The sequence below is a fragment of the Poecilia reticulata genome, chromosome 14 (assembly GCF_904066995.2).
Source record: "Poecilia reticulata chromosome 14, P_reticulata-male-v2, whole genome shotgun sequence".
Taxonomy (NCBI): Eukaryota; Metazoa; Chordata; class Actinopteri; order Cyprinodontiformes; family Poeciliidae; genus Poecilia; species Poecilia reticulata.
The window spans coordinates 1,316,747-1,339,162 of NC_088843.1; the positions used below are offsets into that span (position 1 = coordinate 1,316,747).

Here is a 22,416-nt window from a genome sequence, read left to right on the forward strand (position 1 = left end):
CACACTTCCTGAACAGTTGGATTCTGGGACAGTTTCAAAACGCATGAAGGTCAACTGGAGTTTATTAGTAAAACAAGTTTGTCCAGTTTCTGCCTTCCTCTCCAGCTCATAGATATTTGATTTCAGACTGTAGTTGGGAGGTGATAAAGAAACACATCAGATCTTTCCAGCTCATTTCCTGCCAGTAAACGACGTTCAGTCTTTTCTCACTGCTGCAGAGTTCAGTCTGGCTTTACTCCTTCACCTCTTTCTCATATATATTCCTCTTGATCCCCAGGACTGTGGAAGCCTTTATAAATGTGTTAAATATGTTTAATTTCCAGACTAACCTAGTGCTGTTACATCTGCAGTCCGATTGGTTGTCATGATGACATGTTGATCCAAGAGCCTTAAGGAAACTCTCGTTTCTCTGAGTTTCAACGTTTCGGATGGGGAACCTCGTTCTGCAGGATCTGACAGGATGCTGCCCACCAGGAGTGGCTGATGCTGCAGAGCTGCTGCACCTTTCTTTGACCTCAGTCACACGAATGTTTTGTTCCTGACCTGCTGATGAGGGAACTCATGTGTTGTGACTTTTTTACACTTATATCTTGTTCAGTATGATAAGTGACTGATTTACAATTATATGTTAAGCATAGATTACATGATTATTATTAATTGAATTGAACATGATTGTATATAATTACAAGGATGAAGTGAAATATATTTAAGTGCAAGACATGATTTATTTGAATAGAAGAAGTCTTTTATTTTGAAGAATGCTTAAGTATCTGGTTCTGTTTTGTCACTATCTTGCTTTGTTGATATTTTGGTTGTCTTGGTTACGAACAGCTGTTGCCGTTATCAGCTGTCGCCGTTTTCGCTCTTCAATAAAGAACTGAACAGAAAAGTTCAGTAAAAGACATACGAACCTCCGTTTTGTTTGAAGAAGCTTCACTCCGTAACATCATGTGTGTTGGAGATTACACCATCAGTAGCAGGACAGAAGATCTGCGGACTGAGATTGGAGACCCTCATGGTGAAAGTCTTTAGTCTGTAGTATTCAGTGTGAAATAGTTTCTTAATCTGATCCGAATCACCTTACTGTGACCTACATGTGATCTTTTTATGACAATCTGAAAACTCAGAGTGGATTTTTATAAATGCAACTCGGGGCTCTTGGATCTGTGGTTCTGAATCTGATACATGTTGGACTCGTGTCGTTGATACTAATCTACATCCCTGCAAGTGGTAAGAAAACAACAACCAGTGTGGATTATTATGTGGATTAAAGTGCTGCTCTGGTCAGACGACAGCTTTAAAATCACAAGCTGCGCTGCACCGTTAGCATCCATGTTTATATCCGCGCGGCGGCTGCATGTGATGCTCCTGCACCTCCACATGACGGACACTGTTAGGTTGTTTCCGGTTCTCATTAAGAGAATAAGATTCAGGTCACGTATGTTTGGAAATGTGAAACAGTCGAGCAAAAAAGTCTGATTTCACAAAAAACTGGTTTTGAGCCTTAAAGCCTGCAGTCTGAACGCAGGTCGGCCACCATGTTAAATCAGAAAGTCTGTAAAATCCACCAGCACTTCACAAAACAAACGTCACTGTGCTCACAGTGTGGTCCGCGGGCCATTTGTGGTCCGCGGGCCATTTGTGGCCCTTTTAATGATTTTGATTGGTTTTGGTAAAACTTTGGCCAACAAAACAGAAAATAATTTATGACCCCAAAGGTTTGAAAATAGTTTTTTTGTTTTGTTTTAATAAGGTAAACGTCCACCGCCCTTTTTATGTTTTCAGTCTTTAATGATACACAGATTTCACACAAAGATTCTTTATGCAGGCGACGCAAACAAAATTAAAAAGAAATGCCAATAGACAAATGTTTGCATGTTTAGTTTAATGATTTTTGTGGCTTAAATTCACCATATTTGGCTCTTAGGGGGGAAAAACTTTGACCAAATTCCCTCAAACATGATCCACCATTAAAAAAACAAATCAATCTTCCTCCATCATCATCATAGTTCCCAAACTTAATCCTAATGCTTGGTTGAATTTTGGGGGATTTTAAAGCATCTTTTCAAGGATCTGAAAACTCTTGGGGTGAGGAACTGTTGCAGAGAAACTTTGACCATTATAAACTGAATTTGACTGATTCACATCGACTTGGACTGATTCCATATCGTCCCACATGAATCGGATCTTTCTGCTTTTTGAGATGACGTTTTTTGTGAATCGGTGTGTAAATCAACTGAACTGCTTTTTGAATCGAATCACAGGAATAAAAGAACGACTCTGATTAATGTAGCTGCGCCTCTGAACACAAACATCATGAACTGATCAACGCCTTGACTTCCGCCGTCAGATCCTCGCAGATGTCAAAGCTCGCGCGCGCGCGCGCGCGCCCAGGTGTCGCCTTCCGTCGCGGGACGCAGCCGCAGCTGCGTGCGGAGCGGCTGACGTCAGGAGCGGAGCGGCACGAGAGGAGTTGAAATAGGGCAGAGCAGAAAGCGGAGCTGCGAGAGGAAACCAGCCGCGCAGAGCCGCAGGATGGACAGCCGCCGCCGCCGCCGCTGCTGAGGGTTGGGGACGCGCCGCCCGCCGCTGAAACAGCCGCGTCTGAGAGCCGCCAGCGCGACATCATTCCGAGCCCAGTGGGACTACAGGCGGAACAGTTCGGACTCACCGCTGCGTGGAATCTGTTTGTTTCTTTCTGCGCGTTTCCTCGGAGGATCTCAGGTAAGGAGGCAGATGGCTTCACATTCAGCAGCTACAAGTTTGGTGGATTTGATTTGATTTTGAGTGAGCGGAGGCTGTTTTTTTTTTTCTTTCTTACAATTTGCAATAGTTTTATTTGAAAATAAATCCGTCAGAAATTCCAGCTGGGTTGAAAAGGAGCCTTACGGCGCAGGGCGATGGCAGAGACCGGGTCTCACTGCTGCTGCAAAACAGCTGCTGTAAATCATTTAGGGATGGAAACAACATGAAGAGCTCCGGGGGTTGAGTGATGAGGCGCGTATGTCTGGCTGGACACTCCGGCATGGATTCCCGATCCCTCTCAGTTCATCAGGCTGGGTGTTGACAAGACTTCACCTTTAACTGGAGACGTGCAGAAAAAACTCACAGGAGTGGAAAAGGGAGAAAATCCTTAACAACATCGACTTGAATCAGCTGCTTTTGCCAAGAAACCCGAGAGGAGAGGAGAGGAGAGGAGAGGAGAGGAGAGGAGAGGAGAGGAGAGGCCGGCCGGTGGAGCAGGGCTGCCGCGGAAAACCCCGGATCCTCCGCTCCGCGTCAGGCTGCCTGAATATGAATCCCTGCACAGAAAAGACATTTAATGAAAACCTTCATCTTATAAACAACACGTGCAGCTGCGGGCATCTGCGCGTGCATGTACAGCAAAAAGCACGTGCATGCGTCAGGATCGATATGTGACCCTGGTTTCCGGTTTGGTGCAGTTCTGACTCCAGTTTCACTCTCACCTGGAGACGTTGCCTGGTCCAGCCTGCGTGCTGGAGAAGCTGCTGACTCAGTGGAGATGAAGCCGCTTCTAATCAGCAGTGACTGAACAAGCCGAGCTCCGGGTCGCCTCACAAATAATGATGTCAACCGGAACCGAGTCAGCAGGGCGACTGCAGCTCCGCCCGGAGAGTCTGTACCGAGGCGGCTGGTTGCTGCTTCATAGACGGGCTTAATAGTGGGATCACACACACACACACACACACACACACACACACACACACACACACACACACACACACACACACACACACACACACACACCCAAACAAATCCTTACCGTAACATTTCCAGTCATTAGAGCTGCATTAGGCTGCTGGAGCTGCGCTGATGACCAATTAAAGCAGAAGCGGCTTAAACGCGGCTGCGCCTGACAGGAACTTCTGTTTCACTTCATCCATGACGCCTTCCTGCTGCAGCGTGAGAGAGAGAGAGACTTCCTACAGGTTTTCATGCTCTGCTCCTCTTAGTCTGGCAGGCTATTTATCCAGGTCTCCAGCCTGCATTTAAATTCATCATCATAAGCATGTAATTGACCTTTTGAGCGACGCTGGCAGAATAAATGCTGCGGTGAGTTTTGCACTCCGACAAACTGCTGCGCGGCGTCGCTGCTGTTTTGTCATCGTTAATGGACGATTTGATTTCAGATTGTTGTGATTGGGTGATGCAGAGATGCAAACGATGCTTAAAACTCAGGGATTAGCCTCACATGCAGCATCAGAATCATATAATATGACCAGTGACTGGACTCAGCAGCTGCGTGGTTTTTGTTTTACTTTGTTTGTTCCAACACTGAACACAAGGGCTCATGTTCATACCTTTAATTTTAGTCAGTTTAATTAAATCAATGTCATTTTGTTTCTATATGAAGTGACATCAGAACAAACCATTGTTACGAAAATGATTTCATTAATCAGCCGAGTTTATCTGTGCAGCACTTCAAAAAGCTTCACATCATAAAAACACAAAAATCACAAAACAACACAGTTAATTAACGATTTGTCGAGTCTCATCATCAAACATGTTGATCGATGTTCCATCAGGAGTAAAAGCAGCTCCAACCAGCCGGGCGTTCTGCTCAGCGTTTCGGCTGTTTTTCAGTTTTCTGGACGGTTGTTCCAGGTTTGTGGTGCATATAGAAGCTGAATGCTGCTTGGTTCTGGTTCTGGGGTGTAAATATAAAAAGTTCCACAAAATGTAACAAAAACAGCTTCACATTGGTTTGCAGTTTAAAAATAAAAGTATTTCTTTTTGCCTCCGTGTGACGTGGCTGGTTTTGCTTTTCAAACGACCTCGGCTGGTTTTGGACGGATTGTTGTGACTTTTCAGAGGAGATCCGGTCGGTTTGTTTCTGACCTCATAAGTTAAACACATCCAACACGTCTGTGCATCTTTTTATTTAGTATTTATATGACGTAGAAATGGGTCCAGACTCTCCTCACAGTGAGAGTTTTGGTTTTTATTTTTATTTCTGTCAGTTGTAGCTGAGTAGAAAATGCTAACTGGCTCCACATGATGCTCACAGCGTTTTGGTTTCTAATGAAGTAACAGTTGTTCTTCAGCTGGAGCCGCCGTCGTCTCATCAGAAAGGTGATTTATTTCTCCCTGCCCAACATGGCGGTCCCCCTCAGGCGAACCGGTTCGTACACCTGGTGACTCGGCTCCGTCGAGCGGCGCTCAAAAACAAAAGCAAAGATTTATGAGGTGCTGTGCGCTGCCGGCCGATGATCAGCTTTCATTTGAAGTGATGAAATGTTTCCTTCTGGGTTTCAAACTCAGATGGAAATCGCTCGTCCTGCTCGTTTCCGCGCTGGTTGGATCTCCTCACAGGTCGCAGACATCGCCGGTCACTTGAAATTCTGATCAGTGATGTTGAACTTCCAGAAATGACCTTTACTGCTGCATCCCACATGAGCTCAGAGCGTCGGCGGGCAGCGCTGCCCAAACAGAGCCGCCGCCTGGACAGAGTCAGCAGAGAGGGAGAAACGTGGAGACGGGTTAGCGAAAGGTCAGCTGCCATCTCTGTGTTCAGCGTCCACTGTGGTCAGCCATCTGTCAGCCCCGTCCCTCTGCCCTGACGGAGAAAACCCCAAACTGAGGCTCTTCCTGCTGCACAGGAGCGACCAGCCCGGCCTCTGGGTCGTTTCACCAGCTCTGCTCACATCGTTAGAGTCCCGACCAGGAGACGAAGGCAGCGCGACTTTTAACGTTTCATCTAAGTAAAAGTGGCCAACAAAAGACTGGAGTCAAATATATCGGGGTAAAAAGTGTCAAAGTAATCATTTAATATTTAAAACTTACATCTTCAGATGAACCGAAATATAAACCCAAGTGGAAATTTCTGCAATTTATGGACAAAAAGTAACAAAATGAAGTAAAATCAGTTTCTTTCAATAAAAAGCTTCAGAAACTTTAACTGAAACTTCAGGTTTTAGTGAAAACTTGTTTTCATTTTCATTCTTGAGTAAAACCCAGAAATTTTACTCAAGTAAAAGTAAAAAGTACAACGTAGTAAAAATACCCCTGAAAGTACATTTTCACCTAAAAAATAACTCAAGTAAATGTAACTAGATACTCATTTTTTAACTCGCTGAGCTCAGATTATAAAGATTTTCATGGTTTGTGTCCGTCTTGACCTGCAGAGGTCAAACCCTGACCTTTTGACCTGCAGAGGTCAAACCCTGACCTTTTGACCTGTAGAGATCAAACCTTCACCTTTTGACCTGCAGAGGTCAAACCCTGACCTTTTAACCTGCAGAGGTCAAACCTTGACCTTTTGACCTGTAGAGATCGAACCTTCACCTTTTGACCTGCAGAAGTCAAACCCTGACCTTTTGACCTGCAGAGGTCGAACCTTGATCTTTTGACCTGCAGAGGTCAAACCCTGACCTTTTGACCTGCAGAGGTCGAACCCTGACCCATCTGAACTGGAGTTTTAGAAAGGAAGCAAACATAATATTTCTCTGAAATATTAATTTAGGGTTTTTCCTCTGACATGAAGTTTTACTTTTTTTTGTCACATCGTCGCTCCTGTCCTGGTCCAGTTCTGCTGATCCTGGTTCAGTTCTGATCCTGGTCCAGTTCTGCTGATCCTGGTTCAGTTCTGATCCTGGTCCAGTTCTTCTGATCCTGGTTCAGTTCTGATCCTGGTCCAGTTCTGCTGATCCTGGTTCAGTTCTGATCCTGGTCCAGTTCTGCTGATCCTGGTCCAGTTCTGATCCTGGTTCAGTTCTGATCCTGGTCCAGTTCTGATCCTGGTTCAGTTCTGCTGATCCTGGTTCAGTTCTGATCCTGGTCCAGTTCTGATCCTGGTTCAGTTCTGCTGATCCTGGTCCAGTTCTGATCCTGGTTCAGTTCTGCTGATCCTGGTTCAGTTCTGATCCTGGTCCAGTTCTGATCCTGGTTCAGTTCTGATACTGGTTCAGTTCTGATCCTGGTTCAGTTCTGCTGATCCTGGTTCAGTTCTGATCCTGGTCCAGTTCTGATCCTGGTTCAGTTCTGATCCTGGTTCAGTTCTGATCCTGGTCCAGTTCTGATCCTGGTTCAGTTCTGATCCTGGTCCAGTTCTGATCCTGGTCCAGTTCTGATCCTGGTTCAGTTCTGCTGATCCTGGTTCAGTTCTGCTGATCCTGGTCCAGTTCTGATCCTGGTTCAGTTCTGATCCTGGTTCAGTTCTGATCCTGGTTCAGTTCTGATCCTGGTTCAGTTCTGATCCTGGTCCAGTTCTGATCCTGGTTCAGTTCTGCTGATCCTGGTTCAGTTCTGATCCTGGTCCAGTTCTGATCCTGGTTCAGTTCTGATCCTGGTCCAGTTCTGATCCTGGTCCAGTTCTGATCCTGGTCCAGTTCTGATCCTGGTTCAGTTCTGCTGATCCTGGTCCAGTTCTGATCCTGGTTCAGTTCTGCTGATCCTGGTTCAGTTCTGATCCTGGTCCAGTTCTGATCCTGGTTCAGTTCTGATCCTGGTTCAGTTCTGCTGATCCTGGTTCAGTTCTGATCCTGGTCCAGTTCTGATCCTGGTTCAGTTCTGATCCTGGTCCAGTTCTGCTGATCCTGGTTCAGTTCTGCTGATCCTGGTCCAGTTCTGCTGATCCTGGTTCAGTTCTGATCCTGGTCCAGTTCTGATCCTGGTTCAGTTCTGATCCTGGTCCAGTTCTGATCCTGGTTCAGTTCTGCTGATCCTGGTTCAGTTCTGATCCTGGTCCAGTTCTGATCCTGGTTCAGTTCTGATCCTGGTCCAGTTCTGATCCTGGTCCAGTTCTGATCCTGGTTCAGTTCTGCTGATCCTGGTTCAGTTCTGCTGATCCTGGTTCAGTTCTGATCCTGGTCCAGTTCTGATCCTGGTTCAGTTCTGATACTGGTTCAGTTCTGATCCTGGTTCAGTTCTGCTGATCCTGGTTCAGTTCTGATCCTGGTCCAGTTCTGATCCTGGTTCAGTTCTGATCCTGGTCCAGTTCTGATCCTGGTCCAGTTCTGATCCTGGTTCAGTTCTGCTGATCCTGGTTCAGTTCTGCTGATCCTGGTTCAGTTCTGATCCTGGTCCAGTTCTGATCCTGGTTCAGTTCTGATCCTGGTCCAGTTCTGATCCTGGTCCAGTTCTGATCCTGGTTCAGTTCTGCTGATCCTGGTTCAGTTCTGATCCTGGTCCAGTTCTGATCCTGGTCCAGTTCTGCTGATACTGGTTCAGTTCTGCTGATCCTGGTTCAGTTCTGATCCTGGTCCAGTTCTGATCCTGGTTCAGTTCTGATCCTGGTCCAGTTCTGATCCTGGTTCAGTTCTGCTGATCCTGGTCCAGTTCTGCTGATCCTGGTTCAGTTCTGATCCTGGTCCAGTTCTGATCCTGGTTCAGTTCTGCTGATCCTGGTTCAGTTCTGATCCTGGTCCAGTTCTGATCCTGGTTCAGTTCTGCTGATCCTGGTCCAGTTCTGCTGATCCTGGTTCAGTTCTGATCCTGGTCCAGTTCTGATCCTGGTTCAGTTCTGCTGATCCTGGTTCAGTTCTGATCCTGGTCCAGTTCTGATCCTGGTTCAGTTCTGATACTGGTTCAGTTCTGATCCTGGTTCAGTTCTGCTGATCCTGGTTCAGTTCTGATCCTGGTCCAGTTCTGATCCTGGTTCAGTTCTGATCCTGGTCCAGTTCTGATCCTGGTCCAGTTCTGATCCTGGTTCAGTTCTGCTGATCCTGGTTCAGTTCTGCTGATCCTGGTTCAGTTCTGATCCTGGTCCAGTTCTGATCCTGGTTCAGTTCTGATCCTGGTCCAGTTCTGATCCTGGTTCAGTTCTGCTGATCCTGGTTCAGTTCTGATCCTGGTCCAGTTCTGATCCTGGTTCAGTTCTGATCCTGGTTCAGTTCTGATCCTGGTTCAGTTCTGATCCTGGTTCAGTTCTGCTGATCCTGGTTCAGGATCAAAATGGCCGAAACGAAGCATCACATGCTCGTTTCCTCTGTGCCGTTGAAATGAATTTGATCGACTTTGCAGAAAGTTTGACCAGTGATGTAAGAAGTGCATCATTCTTCGACGCTTTAAAGACTCTGAACAGCTTTGATCTGATTTTTGGCTAAAGGGTTTTTATTCCTGCAGAAGAGGCAGACTACATCCGACTGCCTGCCTCCCAAAGCTCAAGTCTTGCTGGGAATAAAGATATTAACTCTGAACTTTATTATTTTACACCATCTGTGTGTCTGTGTGATGTTTCACAGAGAAATCCTCCCCAGTCCTTCCTTCTACAGATTAAATTGACCTTTTATGCACATGAAAACCCTGCAGAACCGCTGCTACGTTGTTCCATGTTACCCGGTTTTTGTTTCTTTCTTTGTGCTTTTGGTCAGTTTGACTTCAGCTTCAAGGTTTTGGTTCAGTTTGTTCATTTCCTGCTGTGAACAAAAGTTACTGAGTTGATTCTGCACATCCTGACCCGCTTCAGTTCTGGTTCTGGACCACTTTCTGAATGGTTGAAGATTATGGAGTTTATCAGGGCCGTAAGGAAAGAAAATGAAAAAAGGTGTGGAACTGAAAAATTATTTTGAAACTTAAATAAACCCTTTTAAACTGAAAAGTAGTTTCAAATCTTAGTTTTTTTTCAGTTTCAAAATAATTTTTCAGTTTCAAATCTTTTTTTTTATTTTTTTTCTGTTTAATTTTACTTCTTTTGAACAAACATCATGGCACCAATGTAGCTCCATAGGAGATAAATGCCCTAGGATTCACAGTGTGTCCAGATGAGTGCTGCCGCCTCTGATAAAAAGCAATAAACCTTTTCATGTTGCTCTGGGTTTTCCTGTTTGAATGAGGAGAAATAGGAGTAAATTCAAAATGGTGCGTCCATATTTTCAGTTCAGTTGCACCTTTAAAACCCACAGAGTGAAATAAAGTTCATGTTCAGTGAATGCGTGCAGCCGGGTTTCTGTTGTTCCCGCGGTTCTCCGATGGGCAGCGGCCAGCAGCAGAAACCCCCTGGTCTCCGTCACGAAGCCTGCAGGGAGCTTCTGGATGCAACAAGTCAGACGCACCTGACAGCCATGATGGGCTCCAGTCTGGTTATGGAAGCCTGTCAGGGACAAACCTCAGGACACAGTGGGATGGCACTGAGAAGAAGCTGCGATGCTTCGGAGAAGCGACTGCAGCGTTTCTGTCTGAAAGGCCACATGTGCTGCTGCTCCTCTTCAAAATGAATACATGAACTGATCCATCCATCCATTCATCCATTTTCTAACACCCTTGTCCCTCAGTGGGTCGGGAGGGTTGCTGGTGCCCATCTCCAGCTAGTGTACCGGGCGAGAGGCGGGGGTCACCCTGGACAGGTCACCAGTCTGTCGCAGGGCAACACAGAGACACACAGGACACACAACCATGCACACACACACTCACACCTAGGGGCAATTTGGAGAGGCCAATTAACCTGACAGTCATGTTTTTGGACTGTGGGAGGAAACCGGAGTACCTGGGGAAAACCCACCATGCACAGGGAGAACATGGAGACTCCATGCAGAAAGACCGGGAATCGAACCCAGAACCTTCTTGCTGCAAGGCAACATCTCTACCCACTGCACCACTGTGCAGCCTACATGAACTGATCTCAGCCTCCATATGCTTCGGTCTCTAATTGCTGTCATGACTTTTCCTCCTCTGTTTAAGCCTCTTATGTTCTTAAAGGGCCGGTTGAACCAGAAGGTATAAAACTCTTTAACAAACTGTAGTAGTACTAATAAATAGCTGTGTGTGTGTTTGATGATACTGATTTAAATACTCAACATGTTTTCATGATTTACTTTAGATTTTATGGAGATAAATCGTAAATATTTCCACTCATGTATGACAGTAAATGTGATTTTTCTTTTATTTCTTGCTGCATCGATCAGACTGAGGCAGCAGTGGAGCAGAAAGAAGAAATAGTTAGCATCTGCTAACTGAAGGTTTTTGACCAGTCCTTGTGGAAAATAACCAATAAAAATTTATTTTGCATGAATTCGCAAAACATTGGAGGGATTCATTGTAATTTGGCAAACAGAAAAAAACAACTTTGATTTGATTGATAAGCACATAAAGTTTTATTTCTTCGTCCTTCTGGAGTCTAGAGGGCCACATGAAAACTTCTTGTGGACCAGATTTGGCCCCCGGGCCCTCAGTTTGACACCATCTAAACCTTTTTCCTCTGATGGTCATTTTTCTGATATTTTTAAATGAAAAAAGCCAAAACTAACTGCATTATTTCTAGTTTATTACAGTGCTGTGTAAAACAGCAGCTGCTGGCAGCTTTATTAAATCTTGGTGATGAATCTTATTTAGTTTTCATCGCTAATGAAACCACAGCGATAAAATGAAATGGTCATTCCTGCTAACTAGCACCATCTGCAAATCCAATATCTCTGCTGGCGTGTCCATGTTTCATCATTACTCTCCAACAGAAGAGATTATTTTTAATCCGTGACACTCAGAGAACGAAGTACAGGATCCACTGCAGCTTTGACCAAATATGTAGAGACTGGAAATACCGAAAATATGACCTCTAATACATAAAGAGGTTTTACATGCAAGTTTGATTTGAAATATTTTTTATGTTGTTTTTTTAAATAAAACATGATGCTGCAGTGGCAAAATAGACAAAAGTTGGAAAAATAGACCATAATTTATGATGTTCCTGTAGTTATTAATCGAAGGAAGCGAAATAAAATGATCCCTCTCATCATTTTACCTTCAGGAGGATCTGTGCCTTAATATTTAAGCACTAATGTTTTCCCCTCCTGATGGTCCGGTCGACCCGGTTCTACTGGAACCAGAACTCCATCATCTGCTCCACCTCCAGCTGCTGTGGTTGTCTTCCTCTCTGCTCTGAGTCAAACCAACCTGTTCCCCTCCTGGCCTGTGGGGGCGCTGCATTGAAGGAAACAAAACGGAAACCATATTTACCCAGAATTAGCTTGTTGTTCATTAGTAGCTTGTTGTTTGTTAGCTTGTTGTTCATTAGCTTGTTGTTCATTAGTAGCTTATTGTTTGTTAGCTTGTTGTTCATTAGTAGCTTGTTTGTTAGCTTGTTGTTCATTAGCTTGTTGTTCATTAGAAGCTTGTTGTTTGTTAGCTTGTTGTTCATTAGCTTGTTGTTCATTAGTAGCTTGTTGTTTGTTAGCTTGTTTGTTAGCTTGTTGTTCATTAGCTTGTTTTTCGTTAAATCAAATACATTTTTATTTGTATAGCACATTTCAGTAGCAAGGAATTTCAAAGTGCTTTACATCATTAAACACAAACATAAGCTAGCGGTCGTTAGCTTTTGTGAATTGTAGCCTTGGTTTCCTGTTGCAGCTGTTGTGGTTTTCTGCTGCTGTAGCTCATCAGCTTCACGGTTCACATTGTTGTGCAGAGACGTTGTTCTGATCACTGAGATGATTGGTTGTCTGAACTTCCATTTTCTTTCCGTCATTTGAAGCCGGTCTGCTGATTCTCCCCTTTCTCCATCGCTGCATTTCCTTTAGAGATGAGCAGAAAACTGTGTTGATATTCCATTAATGTAAACAAATACTGGTGTTTCCATTACATAACAAATTAAACTGAAGTTACACGTGAACAAGTTGAATAAGCTATGATAAGTCATTAGAAAACACACCGCAGCGTCACTTCCTGTTGTTTTTTCTTCGTAGTTTCCACCAGTAGTAACATCCGGCTGCTGGTCACATGACATCATGTGATGTGAAAAAATGTTTTCATTGCAGTTTTGTGAAATAAACTAATTTCAATGCGCCTGAAAAACCTACGCAAAAACTTTATTGAAAAATGAAATTGGAGTTTTTTCATGAAGTAAATCTATTTTCATGCCAGCATTTCTTCATTGCCTTCATTAGTTCTTTGTAATGTTTCTGTTTGCATCGCATATTTAAACATAAGCCTGTTTCCGTAGGACAGACTGTCAGATATACTGATCCAGATATTCTGAAATTCATGAAAAATGGAAATGAAAAGTAGACACTGAAAGAGAAAAGCCTGAAAGCTGCAGGCCGTGTTCAGTCTAACCGGTGGGAACGTGTGACGGTCTGACAGACTGATACCTTTGGTATCTTCTGCAACCACACAGGCGATGCAGAGAAACCAGGATCGGGCAGAACGCGGCGCTCCCACCGGTTCTGTTGGATCAGGGTGAAGGAGCGTCTGTTTGAAACCTGAGCGCAGGCGGCGACGTTCCTGAGGAGTCGGGCGTCAGTGTGAGGCGCCGCTTAGAGCAGCCGAGTGTAGAGAGGCTTGTTCCAAAAGCACCGTTTGGGGGAACATGGAGTGATTGACAAAGGCCATTTATTTTTTACCTTCTGCTTTTACTGTATTTGGGAATATGTTAACCAGTAGATATGTCTAATGCATGACTCTTCTCAATAGTTTAGCTTAAAAGTGCATCTAAAATCTCATCTGTTCTCAGGATTGCAGTAAAAGAGCCTCCAATGCGGAAACTCCGACTCTAGCCGGGGAAATCACTCACAAATGAAACTTTCTCCATCCTTCCATCGCTCTTTTGTATCGTTTTTTTAAATACTCAGCAACTTGCAGGGAGGAAAAAAAGCACGCTGAGCGTGAAACGACTGTCGGAGTGGAACTGCGTGTGTCATTTGTAACTGTGACAGCAATCCTACCTGGAGAGCTGCGGAGCAGAGAGAGGCCTTACAGAGAGCGACGGCTGCTTGTCGTCTTTACGCTCCAGCTCCACTTCTACTGGAGCTGCAGCTTCTTAAAGGGACGGAGTCGCTGGGACCGACCCAGTGATTTAGGCTTTGGTCTAAATCACTACTGACCGGGAAGCTAAAGTACTTCAGCCTCTGTCCCGCCGTCTTCCTGCTTTAGCATTCATTCTCCTGGAAATGCATTTCTGCCACCTGCTGACCAACCAGATGTTGAGCCAAAAGGTGAAGGTCTGTGACATGTGGGGAACCCCAAGGCTCAGTCCTAGGACGCTCCCATTGGCTCAGGTTTAACAGGAAGTAAGATTAGCTACCGAAGCTACACAGATGATACACAGCTCATGACGTCACCAGGTGACCTTTGAACCCACCCAATCACTGAACAGATGTGTGGATGTGCCACAACGTTCTCCAGCTGAACAGAAACTGAAGTTACTATAGAGGAAGGATCTAGAGTTGTAGATCTAGAGTCAACACACAGCTTCAGTTGTTACAGCTGGAAACTAGGGATCAGGCTGACCTCTGACCTCTGACCTGAGCCTTCAGAGCCACATAAAGCCGGTTCCAAAGTGGGCCTTCTAGCAGCTGCACCACCCAGTTCTACAGTCCTTCACTGAGAGAACAGACTTTAAACTGCTGGTAGTTTATAAATGACTGAAGATCTGCTGCTGTTGCATCAACCTGCTGGTTCTGGTTCTGGTTCTGGATCTGGATCTGGATCTGGATCTGGATCTGGATCTGGATCTGGTTCTGGTTCTGGATCTGGATCTTCTGGTCACAGTTGGCATGTTGATGGATCATCTATATTATAATCATTTGTGTTTCAGGGACGATATTTAATTCAGGAATTGCTGAATAAATATGAGATTAAATCTTTTCTTCCTGGTTTCTGTAACTTTGCTGCTTTACAAGCTCAAACAATGAATAATTTATCCCTGAGGAAAGATTTTCGTTTAATAAAAAAATGTTCCATTTCTTATTTAAACAAAGTGAGCTTAGTGGGGCCACAAGGCTTTTAAATCTTAAAGCTGATATTGATGACAGCAGCTTGAAGGAGAACTCAGATCTCTTAGTTTACTTTGTGTTTTCAGGGAATTTGATGCTCTAAAATTCAAACTCAGTTTCATTTGATCAAAATCTGAATGTTCTTAAAGGGCCGGTTGTGCCAGAATGTGTTAAAACCCATTAAATTGTTAAAACATCAGTATTTTAACACTTTTTCACGCTGATCAGTTCCTCCAGGATTTGGTTCCTCAGATTTTGTGGTGTAAATTTAGGAATATTTGTGCCAATGTTTGATATTAAATGTGACTTTGACTGAGGCAGCAGTGAAGCAAACCCAATGTTTTTGGTCAATTTTGAGAAAAATTAGCAGTAAAAATCTGAATTGTGGAGATCTGATGAGTTTGAGTGAAATTTGTTTGAAAAACCGAAGGAACTTATTGATCAATCAATCAGTCAAATTTTATTTGTATAGCACATTTCAGCAGCAAGGCATTTCAAAGGGCTTTACATAATTAAAATAAAAACAGAAATAAACAGTGAGAAAGAGAAAGAGATAAAAACAACAACATTAAAACCCTTTTAGGACTTTAGTTAAACGTCGTTTAACTGGGATTCTAACCCTCAGGGACTTTAGTCAAAAACAGTTTGACAAGGACTCCAACCTCGAGGTTTTTAGTTGAAACTCCGTCAACTGGGACTCTAAACCCCGTAGAACTTTAGTTAAACGTTGTTTAACTGGGAGTTTTCCGGGGGGCTTTACATCATTAAAACGTAGAAAAGAAATAAAAAGAAATTTAAATTAAAGACATAAAAACATCAAAGACATCAAAACTCACTCTAACCCTAATTTAGCCATCAGCAGCTCTAACCAGGTGGTTTTAAATTGAGATTTAAAGGCTCTCAGTGTTTCAGCTGTTTTACAGTTTTCTGGAAGTTTGTTCCAGATCTGTGGTGCATAGAAGCTGAATGCTGCTTCTCCTCGTTTGGTTCTGGGGATGAAGAGCAGAACCAGAACCAGAACCTGAGGGATCCAGACGGTTGGTACAGTAATAACAGATCTTTAATGTATTGTGGTGCTAAACCATTCAGTGATTTATAAACTAACATCAGTATTTTAGTATTTTAAAGTCTATTCTCTGAGCTACAGGGAGCCAGAGGAGGGACTTTAAACCTGGTGTTATGTCTCCATCTTCCTGGTTTTAGTCAGAACCCGAGCAGCAGCTGATGTAACCTGGAGTCTGCAGGGCCACATGAAAAGCTACGGCGGGCCAGATTTGGCCCCAGGACCGTTAGTTTGACACGTTACACCTTATCTGTGTCTGTCAATTTGACACAAATGAATAAAGTTTGTTACATCAGTCGGTCATTTAAAACCACAAACATTACAGAGTAGAAACAGTTTATGAACAACATTTATTGTTTTGTTCATAAAGAGCTTCCCTAGGAAAACCAGATAACCGAAATAAATAACTGAATTTCTGCAGAACTGAGACGGTTAGTGACAGATTGTGCAGCCAGAGGAAAACGAGTCGGCATCATTTTGTGCTGCAGATTATCCCTCCTTAGATCCAGATGTGGTTTTGGTGACACATCCAGTCAAACCTGACATCCTGCATCTGCTTCCAGAACCGGACCAGATGGGTTTCTGACTCTTCCTAGCTCAGCAGAGCGAAAACGTTTCTGTGTTTTATAATTAGACATAATCACATCATTATGCAAAAAGATCGATTTCTTCTCCTGGCTTAAGAACAAAATTCATTCTAAAAACTTGGTTTCTGTTTTGTATTTTGACAGTTTTTGCATCAATTTGATAGCAGGAACTCTGAGCAGCGGCTTCTGGAATAATAACCTCTCAAGGTGAATTTGGCCGCAGGGCGTTTGCAATAAATGACAGATTTGGACAGAATGTGATGCATTATAACTCTGATCCTGCAGCTTGTCCACTACTTTGAACGTTTCCCCACTAAAAACCCAACACAACGCGATGTGAGAAGTCATGCAGATAAATCTTCTGTCTCTGATTCGTCTTCATCACGCAGACTTTGTTAATGAAATATGGAATATTGACTTTTGTTGTGTGAGTCTTACAATAAATTCCTCGTTATATTTAACTTTGAATTAAAATAAGTCCTTGTTAAATGAAGACTTTGTGCAGCTTCCTTTCAGTAATTAGTCTTCAGTATGTTTGTTTCTGGTCATCCATGCGTTTCTTAAGGAGCTAATTTAAGCTTTAATGTTTTTACCTTGTGAAAAAGCAGCTTCTTGTTTAATGACCTTAATTTAATTTATCATGTAATCAGGGGTGAAAGTAACATGAAAGTAAATCATGTGTAAAATACCTGTGTACTACTAAATGTGATTAAAATATTTTCATATTTGGTGTAACATAATAGTGACGGTTATTTCTCATTAGGAAAATAAATTAATTGAGCTTGTTGGTCAAACGTGGGTTGGACGTCCCATCGTTCAAAGACCCGACTTGGACAAATTTGAGATTTGACTCCAAAAATTAGAATTAGGTTTGTCACAATAAGCAATAAATCAATTAATTGCATAGTTTGTATTATCAGAAACTGGATGGTAAAAGTCTTCAGTCTGGTGTTTTGGTCTCGTCTAAACCTTTTTTTGAAGGATAGTTTTATGTACAGAGAATTCAGAATTCCTTTTGTTTGCTGTTTTTGTTGGTTTGTTTCTGCCATTACCGTTTTTAAATGATCTCAAAACAACAATTTCATCATTTATTGCATTAACATCTGGGACAATCTACTGACTTGAGACTTTACCTAATCTTATCCCATAAAGACTTAGACATTTACTTGGACCTGACTTGAATTTAAAACTTTAAAAGAGGAAATTCACACTCAGTTTCACTCTATTAAATCTCTGAGTGTTCTTAAAGGGCCGGTTGTGCCAGAATGTGTTGATAAAACCCATTAAAATGTGGGGATCTGATGATTTTGTTGAGGATTTGTGAAAAACTGGAGAGACTTATTGAAGTAATTCAGAGTCTAGAGGGCCACATGAAAAGCTACGGCGGGCCAGATTTGGCCCCCGGGCCTTGAGTTTGACAGGTGCTTTAAAAACTTGAGTTGATTTGTAAAAATGAGTTGCAGTTAAAAGATAACTCCAGATATTACATTTATTTAATGCACTGACTCGTCCAAGTTGAGAGTAAACTGTGAAACTAAAGAGGATTGGCATTTCTCCTTCTGTTTTATGATCTTTTCTTCAAATTTTTATCTTAAAACACATTATTACGGGACTATCTGCCTGCTGCCTTCTTGTTACTTCAACAAAAAAGTGGCAAGGAAACTTTGTAGGAAAAAGCAGGAGCCTGAATATGAATCATTCCTGGACGCTCTGGCCAAGCGGGATACTTTTATCTCCTGAAAATTGAAAGTTTAAAAGAGAGACTCATAAATAAAAAGCCCTGATGGGTAATTTTGTGCATTATAAGGTCTGAGCACCAAACTGAGCAAGTCTGAAGAGCTACCAATGATTGTTCCTGCTTTACAAAGACTCTTCTACAACCCTTTGATATTTTAATATTCTGGTCAAATAACTGTCTGCTCATGTTTTTTCCTCACTTCTGATGAATTTAACATCATTTAGTGCATGCAGCCAGATCTGTGTGTGTGTGTGTGTGTGTGTGTGTGTGTGTGTGTGTGTGTGTGTGTGTGTGTGTGTGTGTGTGTGTGTGTGTGTGTGTGTGTGTCAGTGCCTGGAGGCCAGCACATTAAGACAGTGACTGGCAGATCTCATTTGGGGTTTAATTTCACCTCACCTATGACGACCCGTTAGCCGCCGGCTAACAGACTAGCTGAAAGATGTCCGTGTTTCCTCAAAGTGATGTTTACATTCACAGGACTCGTGATGTTTGTGTGTTAAACATCAATATTAGATACATAATTTACACAAACAATTAAATTTACCTCCAAAACCTGTTGGTTTTATTAATTAGACACGTTTAAAGGCCTTTGAGCAGAAGGAAAACGTTGGTATGTTGGAGATGAAAGTTATCGATTTATAGATTAATCTAAAGGTGATGATATTATTGATCAACTAACAATTAATTATATTGGCAATCATTTTCTTAAAAACCTGTTTTTTCTTGTCAAGAGTTCTGATAGTTTTGCATAACTTAATGGTTAAAATGTTCAGAATATGATGAATTAAAGCAAAGCATATTATTTTCAGCTGTATTAAATACTGACTGAATAAACAGGGAGGTGTGGTTTTCTCTAACTATTAAACTTACATATTTATTAAATTAAGTAGAAACCTCTTAACTTGCTGCATAGAAAAATTTAAAAAAATATGAAGCATTTTATTCTCATTCATCGGCCCTTATAAAACCAGTTTTCTGTTTTTAAGTTTTCTAAAAATGTTTCTATTGTAAACATATTAATCCAAATAGTACATAATGGTGTGAATTGAAAAAAAAAAAGAATAATTAAATAACTAGACAAATGAAACTGATTGACAAACTGGTGAAAAGATTTTCATCCTCATATTTTTGAAACATTATGTGCAAAACTAACATCCCCATTTTAAAAAGGATTTAGAGTTCAACTCAACAACAAAATGCTCATGAACACGATAAGATAAATGTAAATAACTTTATAAAATGCAATATAGTGAAGGCATCTTTTATGCAAGAGCGAACATTACAGCGGCTGACGGCTTCCCAGAACATGTCAATATACTTTTAATTACTCTTTCAGTCGTGTATTTTACAACTATCCACTGATTAAACCTTTTTTAGAATCAAGCAAACAGCAACATTAAGAACAAATAGCTGGTTTGAATACAACTTCAAAATACTTTGACTTTTTTTTAAAGGCATTTAAAAAGAATAACACTAAAATGTTTGCAAGTATTTAGCTGAGTTTTTGTTGTCAATCCCTCTTCTATATCGTCATAAATTCAAAACACAACAAAGTAACGCTGCTACCAGATCTGCGATGACGCGTTGCACGTGACGTCACGCTCCCCTAACCCCGCCCACTCCGCCATCACGGACCAAAGCGCTGAAATCAGCCAGCCAATCAGAACACCGGGAGCCTCAAATCACGTCTATTCAGTTGATTTCACTTTAAAAATGGCGACAGGGAGCTGCGCGGTCAGCTGAAGAACTACGACGCCATGGATAGCAGCTAAATCTAATGACTGGAAGCTCTTGGTGCAATCACGGATTAGCAGGGAACGCTTTTTACAAGGTAAGAAGATGTTGATATAGTTTGTAAGTAAATATGATTAGAAATATACCAAATATCGCGTTATGGAAAAGGTACATCATTGGTAACCATGGAGACGGTGCCGCGCCGTCGTGTAGCCTAGCATGTATGGAAAAAACTGATTAGCCTCTCGTCTTTTGTACGTTTTTAAGGTGCTCCGGTTTAAGGGGAAACGCTGTTTATGACACCGTGATATAAATCACGTGTTGTGAATTCAGGTAAAGTCGGTAATTTGATCAACACGTCAGGAGGGAGGAGGTTCGGGTCGGTTTCTAAGCTAGCCGTTTAAAACTTTTAGGAATCCCGCCGTTTATGAGCCCAACCAGGTGAGTTACGTTCACAGACACATTAGCTCGACTCGAACAAGAAGAAACCACGAAAAAACTGGACGAAACGACTTAGGGAAACATTTTCAGTCGCTCGGTCCAACACTCCCGTCCCCCATTTCCCGTCCATCATGGCGCCTGTGATCAAGTGACGCAGTTGCAAATGGTCAATAATGGAAAACAATGTTTGGATGGAAGCATGTTTATTGGAAGGTCATCAACAATCTGTTGAGTTTGTACAGTTAAACCCAAACTGACCAGCAAACGGAACCAAAGGAGAAAGAAAAGATTCATCTTATGGTGGCCTTGAAAAAGACCACAGATTAAAAAGTAGAAATGTAAATATTGCAGGAATTCACATTTATTTACACCAGGGGCCCCAAACCTTTTCCTGTGAGGGCCACATAACGTTTCCCTTCTCTGCTGGGGGCCGGAGTCAGTTTGTAACAGAAACAGTGTGACGATTGCAGAAGTGGCTAAATGTAAAAAATTATTGTTTTCCAGAAAGCACAACCAAATAACCCTCTCTGGGTTCTTCACAGAAAAAATCCTAGTAAGTATTATAGTCCGTATTTTCCTAACTATGAGCCGCACCGGACTATAAGCCACAACTCCAAAGTTTTTTTTAACCAGTAAACATATAAGCCTCAGATATCTCTGCCGCTCCAGGTTTTCCACAGCGATGCAGCAGCAGCAGAGGAGGGCGGACAGCCAACATCTGAGTCATAACAGGTCAATTGAATATCACATTTATTAAGTTGAAAAAGAAAAGTTGCCAAGTTTAGATTTAACAGAACTGATTACGGTAGTTTCCGAACGGTAACAAAGTGCTGATCCTTCGTGTTGCTACTAGCTAAATGTGCTAAAAGAAAATGGGCTCCTTCTTCTTCTTCTTTAGATTTCAACAGCAGCTTGCATCCATTATTGTTGCACTACTGCCACCTACTGGATCCTAATATATCTATACCTCAAATTCTCATAATGATCCCAGTATTATTAAAAAAATTGTTAAATAGCATTTCCCCTCAATGCTATTTAACTGATCATCATTCTCAAATTTCAATTCCCTATTAAAACCTAATTCCGTTTTAATGGGCGCTTTCTTTTTTTATTTCCAATTTTGACTTCCAATGATTCACTTTGTAATGGTCTCGCTATGGCGTCTTGTACCAAAACTAATCAGCCAAACTCCTTTCACACGAGTCAGGATTAATTAGTTCTTCCTTTATTTCCATGTAGAATGGAGTGAAACTGTCAAAACACAAACAACTCAGGATGAGCTCAGAGCAGCTTACAGAAGTGTTTTACATTCAGTTACCACACATTAGAAGTACAACTGATACAACAGCTACCTCAGAATGCTATGAGCGGCAATGCTACATAACGACATGAGAAATCTTAGCAGCCTGCTAGTTAGCATTGACGTAGCACATAATCAAATCGCCCGCAGGTATTTCCAAAACTAATTCAATAAACAAGTTACTTATTTTATCATATGTTAACATAAAGGCTCATTTTGAAGTATAAGCTGCTACTTACAGGCGTTGCTTCGAAGAACTCGACCCGAATGCGGCGTTCATAACAGACGCGTGTGTTCATCTGCTCTACCGCTATCAAACAACCGTACATAACATAAAAGTCGAGCAGTTCCCCAAAAGTCCAACAGATGGCAGCAATGCGCCATGCAAAACAAAACACCTACAGTTTACAGGACACACTTCCTGCTAAAGAGCCCCCTGGTGGATGAAGAAAAATCTACATATAAACCGGAAAATACAATATATGAAAAAAAATCGGAATGCTCTCTGGTATTGTTCAGGGGGCCGGACCAAATGTGGAGGCGGGCCGTATCCGGCCCGCGGGCCGTAGCTTGGGGACCACTGATTTACAGTGTTGTGGCAGCTTAAAGTAGGAGGAAATGGCTGAAATTGCTCGATTTACTGCCGTTTCCCAAACTTTTCTGTCGCTTCCAGCCTTTTTCCCCCAAACTCTGCGGTCTCCATTGTCTTCATTATTTATCCCTCAAGTGTTCCCGCACACAGAAAGCATAACTTTATTCCAAAATCCAAAAACTTTCAGAACTGGAGTCATGAGTTTTAATAATACTGTACCAGCAGACACTTCTAGTGCAATGTCACTTTTGGGTTTTGTTACTTTATTGTCTAGATGACAATATAATGAAAAAGGTCA

General features: G+C 42.3%; 1 protein-coding gene and 1 long non-coding RNA gene across 3 annotated transcripts in view; one reads left to right on the top strand and one right to left on the bottom strand.

The window, feature by feature from the left end:
* Window positions 1-1,870: 1,870 nt before the first annotated feature.
* Window positions 1,871-5,806, bottom strand: LOC145554780 (uncharacterized). Its single transcript, XR_014090774.1, has 2 exons — window positions 3,468-5,806; window positions 1,871-3,302 (listed from the first exon to the last, which is right to left on the bottom strand). It is a non-coding gene; the product is annotated as an uncharacterized LOC145554780 (long non-coding RNA).
* The window catches only part of fstl4 (follistatin-like 4), a 216,756-nt gene continuing 196,544 nt past the window's right edge, over window positions 2,205-22,416 (top strand). The window contains exon 1 of one of the 2 annotated variants that reach the window (XM_081615150.1): window positions 2,205-2,724. The gene's annotated coding sequence lies outside the window, so the exon portion shown is untranslated. Of the gene's footprint in view, window positions 2,725-19,679; window positions 19,883-22,416 lie in introns of those variants that run through there. The other variant, XM_081615149.1, reaches the window with a different exon arrangement.